Below are 6,839 nucleotides of genomic sequence, written 5' to 3'. Positions count from 1 at the left end.
ATCATTTCATCTCCCAGAACATAGAGGATGCAACTAGAGGAAATTTATCTTGCAAGGAGGAACTGGGGTAACCTTGGGAGAAACTGACCATGTCATTTTAGAGTTCCTGATAGTCTAAGGGAGCAGTGAAGGTGCTGTTTGGAAGACTCAGGTTCTACAAAGCTCTTCAGAGGCTGAAAAGATAAGCCCAATCTAGGCTGATGAAATGTCAGTAGAGATTGATGTCAATTTCTGCATCTGGGCTCAAGTAAACAATAGCATTAACACATGGTGGGAACCAGTAACTTCAACACCACCCAGGTGTGAAAAGGACCAGGGAGCTCAATAAGAATCAGCAGTGGGATGTGCTTCCATCAAGGGTAGTCACACTGCTGGCTGCTTGGTGAGTGCCCCCTTCTACTCTGGGCTGCTGAGACCATATCCACATCACTGGGTTCCATTCTGGCTACTGTACTCTAAGGGGGTGAAAATTACCTGGGTGGGAGTAGGTGTTTTTGAAGAGAGAATGTAGGATGCTGAAGGACTCCAGTTCATTTCATTTGAAGAAATTTTGAATGTGCCAGGAAGCCTTAACTTAGAGAAAACTCAGAAGGGACGTGAAAAGCATTTTTCAGTATTTGCGTTTTACAGTAAGAATATCTTTGTTATTTTTTAAATTATAAAATTATAGATAAGACAAAAAGGTGAACACAACTTAAAAAAGGTAAAGAGGAGGCTGGGCTCAATGGCTCATGCCTGTAATCACAGCACCTTGGGAGGCCGAGGGGGGCGGATCACGAGGTCAGGAGCTCAAGACCAGTCTGACCAACATGGTGAAACTTAGTCTCTACTAAAAATACAAAAAAATAGCTGGACATGGTGGTGCACACCTGTAGTCCCAGCTACTCGGGAGGCTGAGGCAGGAGAATTGCTTGAACCCAAGAGGCAAAGGTTGCAGTGAGCCAAGATCATACCACTGCACTCCAGCCTGGGTGACAGAGCGAGACTCCATCTCAAAAAAAAAAAAAAAAAGTAAAGAAGAAAAAACAATTATCCTGAATTGTGTTATACAAGAGGAATATTATTGCTATCTTGATGAACATTGCTCTAGACAGCGCACTGCAAATGCATGCACACACAATATACACATAATTTTACATAAAAGGTGATACAGTTTGGAGGTGTCCCCACCCAAATGCCATCTTGAATTGTAACTCCCACAATTCCCACATGTTGTGGGAGGAACCAGATGGGAGGTGATTGAATTATGGGGGTGATCTTTCCTGCACTGTTCTTGTGATAATAAATGAGTCTCACGAGATCTGATGGTTTTAAAAATAGGAGTTTCCCTGCACAAGCTCTCTCTTTGCTTGCTGCCATCCGTGTAAGATGTGTCTTGCTCCTCCTTGCCTTCTGCTATGATTGTGAGGCTTCTCCAGCCATGGGGAACTGTTAAGCCCACTAAACCACTTTCTTTTATAAATTATCCAGTCTTGGGTATGTCTTTATCAGCAGCGTGAAAGCAGACAAATACAGAAGGTATAATATTAATTTTTTAATCACTCAACACTATGTCATGGACACATTTCTGTGCTAACTAGGTCATCATATTTAATAGCTATTTAGAATTTCATTGCATGTTTTGACCATGATTTATATAACCAATTTCCTATTAATAGAAATTTCACTGTTGAGTGGCTCCTGCCTGTAATCCCAGCACTTTGAGAGGCCAAGGCAGGTGGATCACCTGAGGTCATGAGTTCGAGACCAGCCTGGCCAACATGGTGAAATCCCATCTCTACTAAAAATGCAAAAATTAGCCAGGTTTACAGGATTACAGATGTGGTGGCTCACATCTGTAATCCTAGCTACATGGGAGGCTGAAGCAGGAGAATTGTTTGAACTTGGGAAGTGGAGGCTGCAGTAAGCCAAGATTATGCCACTGCACTCCAGCCTGGGCAACAGAGTGAGACTCCAATCCCCACCTCCCCACCCCCCAAAAAAGAAATTTAATTGTTGAATATATTTGCTATTACAAACGAACAATTAGATCAATATCTTTAACTTATATCATTGTTCATTTGGCTAATTATCTTAGGATAAATTTCTAGGAGTAAAACTTCTAGATTTAATAGTTACACAATTAAAATTTTCATATTATTAAACTGTCCTCCAGAAAGATTAAATCAATTTACACACTGTGATGATCTTGTTTTTATTTATATTTTTTAGTACCTTGGTGCATTTGAATATTCTTTTTTTTTTTTTTTTTTTTGACAGAGTCTTGCCCTGTCACCTAGGCTGGAGTGCAGTGGTGTGATCTTGGCTCACTGTAGCCTCTGCCTCCCGGGTTCCAGCGAGTCTCCTGCCTCAGCCTCCTGGGTAGCTGGAATTATAGGTGCATGCCACCACACCCAGCTAACTTTTGTATTTTTAGTAGAGACAAAGTTTCACCACATTGGTCAGGCTTGTCTCGAACTCCTGACCTCAGGTGATCCACCCACCTTGGCTTTCCAAAGTGTTGGGATTAAAGGCATGAGCCATTGTGCCTGGCCTAAATATTCTTTCATATGTTTAGTACCATTCTGTTTCTTATTTATTTATTTAGTTAGTTAGTTATTGAGACAGAGTCTCACTCTGTCACCTGGACTGGAGTACAAGGGCAGGATCTCGGCTCACTGCAACCTCTGCCTCCCAGGATCAAGTGATTCCCCTGCCTCAGCCTCCCAAGTAGCTGTGATTACAGGCACCTGCCACCACGCCTAGCTAATTTTTATATTTTTAGTAGAGATGGGGTTTCACCATGTTGGTCAGGCTGGTTTTGAACTCCTGACCTCAAATGACCCGCCCGCCTCGGCCTCCCAAAGTGTGGGAGTTACAGGTATGAGCCACCACGCTTGGCCTCCCATTGTATTTCTTAATTTATGAATTTCCAGTTAATCCTTTTTGCCCATTTTTCTGTTGAACACATTTGTGTACGTTTTTGTAGGTGTAATGACACTTTATCTCTTATATATGTTACACATACATTTTTCCCCCACTGTGTCGGTTAAAATTCTTCATGGTCATTTGCATGTTTGTTTTGGTTAATTGTTTTTGCTTATTAAAGTTTTTAATTTTTATGTAGCAATTCTATTCATTTCTTTCATGCTTCATTATATGTAATAGTTGTCATATAGAAGAGGATTAGACGTTTATGAAGAAGACAGAATCAACCTGATGGGAGAAGATTGCAGCATGGCAGATTTTTACTAAAATAACAGACAACTTTCTCCCAATTAAGACTGTGAGATATGGAATGCGCTGTCTCACAGGTAGTGAGATCTCCATAATTAGGGGCTGTTAAGCATGAATTGCATGACCACCCGACAGTGATGCTGTATGGGGTGAGGCCGTATGGCCTCTGGCATCCTTAATTATTTACAAGGCAGATTTTTAATGGAATGCCAATAATGTAATTCTAATTGTTTTTCCCAGAGAACTTTTTTCAAAACTGCAACACTATGCAAAATTTGAGGTTTCCAAGAGCAACTGGACCAAAGTTGATGTGGCAGATCAGGCAGCACTAAATGAAAATAGCTCAGAACCACTGAAAATTATAAGAAAGCATACCAGAACATTGTTAGGGGTCATATGCTTGTCATTCATGAGTTTTACTTTCATCACCATGCATCACCTTCCAGCCACAGAAATTTCCACTGAACCATACAAAGGTCATAGGCGCTGACCTCTCATAACTGGGAATGCAGATGAATGTAGGCAAAACTGACTTCCTAGCATAGGTTGATTGTGGGCATAACCAAGTCTTTAGAGAGTAACAGAGCAAGGTGGTGCCAGGTATGAGTGTAGAAGCAATCTAGTATGATGCTGCTCTTGTAAAATTGGTAGAGCTGAATTACATAAAGGAGAGAAAAGTTCTCACCAAGTAAGTCTCAGAATAGGCTGAGGCTCTATGAGTCTTAATCCATCTGACTATATAGTCGTTCCCTTTTTAACCCTGGGTTACTGCTGCTTGGTAGACAGAACTGGGGAAAATAGGGTCAAACTTAGACCTGGAAGAATGCTTTTACTTTCTATGAATATAAAGTAATTGAATGAATAATTACATAATTGAATGAATTCTTACATTCATTCAATAATATATAATGAAACACTACAATGTGCAAAGCATTGGGAATTCAGCAATGAACAGGAAAGACAACAGCTCACAGCCTAGAAGGGAAGTCACCTTTAAACAATTAATGACATCATAGGTTGTGAAAGGTACAAGGTGCTTGGGTCGTTTACAGCCATGGCATTGAAACCTGTCCAGGATATCAGAAAAGGACTTCTGGAAAGATTAAAATTAAAGTGGAGATTTAAGGAAGGAGGAAGATGTGCTGCCCATAAAAAGGGAGGACAGGAGAAGAGAATAAAAGATGGGGCTGCGTAAGTATTTCAGGGGAATAAAAACACGTGTAAAAGTCCAAAGCCAGAGAGAAGTTTAGATTGACACCTCTCTGGAGTGGTATTAGGCTGTTTCTGATGCATGCAATGTAGTAGCAAGAACCAAAATTTAAAATGAGAGTTTGACTGGAGTTTGGCTCCCAGCCTTGCTTGTTCCTGAGCATGTGACTTTGGCAAATAACATAATCTGTCTTCAAATAACATAATCTGTCTTGACCTCAAGCTTCTCGTCTGTCAAATGGCGATAATAGCACCTGCTCCACAGGTTGCTGTGAGAATGGGATTAGCTAATAGATATAAAATTTTGGCCAGTGTGGGGCTAGGTTTTAAATAAGCCTGATTGAAGCTGTCAGTGACCAAAATCTATTCTTTTTCTTAGCCCAAATCTTTCTTGCTGTCTGTGAATATACATCAACTGGATCGGTTTAACAGAGTTTTACTCAGTTTCTACTTTGGGTCATTGTAGATTCAGGCACTGTGAGAATATGAAAGAAGTGTGCCACAGGGATTGAAAAGTAGAAGTTAGTTGGAAAGAGAAGGTTAAAGAGGTGTCTGTCTCTTACTTTGTTTTTGTTTTTTGTTTTTTTGAGACGGAGTCTTGCTCTGTCGCCTAGGCTGAAGTGCAGTGGTGCGATCTTGGCTCACTGCAACCTCCACCTCCCAGGTTCAAGTGATTCTCCTGCCTCAACCTCCTGAGTAGCTGGGAGTACAGGTGCCTGCCACCACACCCAGATAAATTTTGTGTTTTTGGTAGAGACAGGGTTTCACCATGTTGGTCAGTCTGGTCCTGAACTCCTGACCTCAGGTGATCCACCTGCCTTGGTCTCCCAAAGTGTTGGGATTACAGATGTGAGCCACCACACCCAGCCAATCTCTTACTTTGTATGCATATCTTCAACTCCATCTGGTCTATGAGCTCCTGCAGGAAAGGATCTGTAAAACAGGTCCTCTCTTTAATCCCAGTAAGATTCCCAAGTTTCTAATTTAGAGTAGGTGCTCAGCAAATCCCAGTTAAATAGAACCAATGAAAGTCTGGGAACTTACAGCAGATTTTAAACAGTAGTAAACGCATACATAGATTACAGGGGTTATCAGAAGGACAATCTATGTAAATCAGGGAAGGTTTATAGAGGTAAGATTGGAAGGTTCAGCTTTTGTAGATGCTATCAAAGAACTTTCAAAGTGGTTGTACCTTTTTATTCTTCTACCAGCAATGTATGAGAAATGAATGTAGAGGGAACTTTCAGATTTTTTAATTTTAGCAATTCTGGCAGGAGAGAAGAGATATTCTATCATGATTTTATTTTGCATTTTCTTGGTGACTAATGATTTTGAGCATCATTCCGTATGAGTGTTAGCCATTTGAATATCCTTTTTGTAAAGCGTCTGTTCAAGTCTTTTTCTCACTTTCAAAAATTATATTGACTATTTTTATATATTATGAATGCAACACTTTTGTTGGATTTATCAACTGTGAATCTCTTCTTAAGTATGTGGCTCAACCATTTACTGTTCACGTTCTCTTTCTGTGGAAGAAGTTCTCAATATTAATAAAAAATAGTATGTCAAATTTTTAAGGGTTAGTTCTTTTGGGGTACTATTAAAGAAATCCTTACCTAATCTAAGATGATAAAGATATATTCCTAATTTTTTTTTTAGCTTTAATTTTAGGTTTGGGGGTAGGTGCGAAGGTTAGTTAACGTAGATAAACTCATGCCATGGGGGTTTGTTTTACAGATTACTTCATCACCCAGGAATTAAGCCTCCAAAATATGGGACGCTTCACAAATTTGCATGTCATCCTTGCAAAGGGGTCTTGCTAATCTTCTCTGTATTGTTCTCATTTTAATATATGTGCTGCTGGAGCAAGCACAAGCATTTTTAAATGAAATTTTTCCTCAACCAAAAAGAAATGCATGCATATGGTTTAAAAAATCCAAAGAGTCTGAAGGATAATGAAATGACAACTAAATCCTCTAATTGGATGACCAAGTTCTTCTCCCCAAAGGCAACCACTGTTAACACTCTTTCATACAGGCTTATGGATATTTTCTATATATATAGTTATAAAAACATATGTATGAATATTCCTTTTACTTATTCACCAAATGGTACATATAATAAGACTGTCCTGTACATTACTATTTTTGTTCAACAGTGTATCTCAGCAGTCTTTCCCTATTGACCCCTTTGAAATGACCTCACTCCTTTTAAGGGCTTGCAGATAATTGTTTTGTATACAAGCTTTACAATTTAAAGCTACTGACCCCTCCTAAAGGGATCAATTAGGTTGTGTTTAGTCTTTTCTTATCACAAACAGTGCTGCAATAAACATCCTTGTGCATAGGACTTTGTGTGAGCAATGAAATGACTTGTTCCAAGGGTATGGGTGTTTATAATTCTGTTAACTCTGG

At 39.7% G+C, this 6,839-nt stretch overlaps 1 non-coding gene across 1 annotated transcript; it reads right to left on the bottom strand.

Annotated features, from left to right (window-relative positions):
* Positions 1 to 6,191: 6,191 nt before the first annotated feature.
* Positions 6,192 to 6,298, bottom strand: LOC117099552. The gene has a single exon (XR_004443876.1). It is a non-coding gene; the product is annotated as a U6 spliceosomal RNA (small nuclear RNA).
* Positions 6,299 to 6,839: the final 541 nt, after the last annotated feature.

This window comes from Trachypithecus francoisi, unplaced genomic scaffold (assembly GCF_009764315.1).
Source record: "Trachypithecus francoisi isolate TF-2019V2 unplaced genomic scaffold, Tfra_2.0 Lachesis_group16, whole genome shotgun sequence".
In the NCBI taxonomy this organism is placed as follows: Eukaryota; Metazoa; Chordata; class Mammalia; order Primates; family Cercopithecidae; genus Trachypithecus; species Trachypithecus francoisi.
This window is presented reverse-complemented; position numbering and strand designations above follow the sequence as displayed.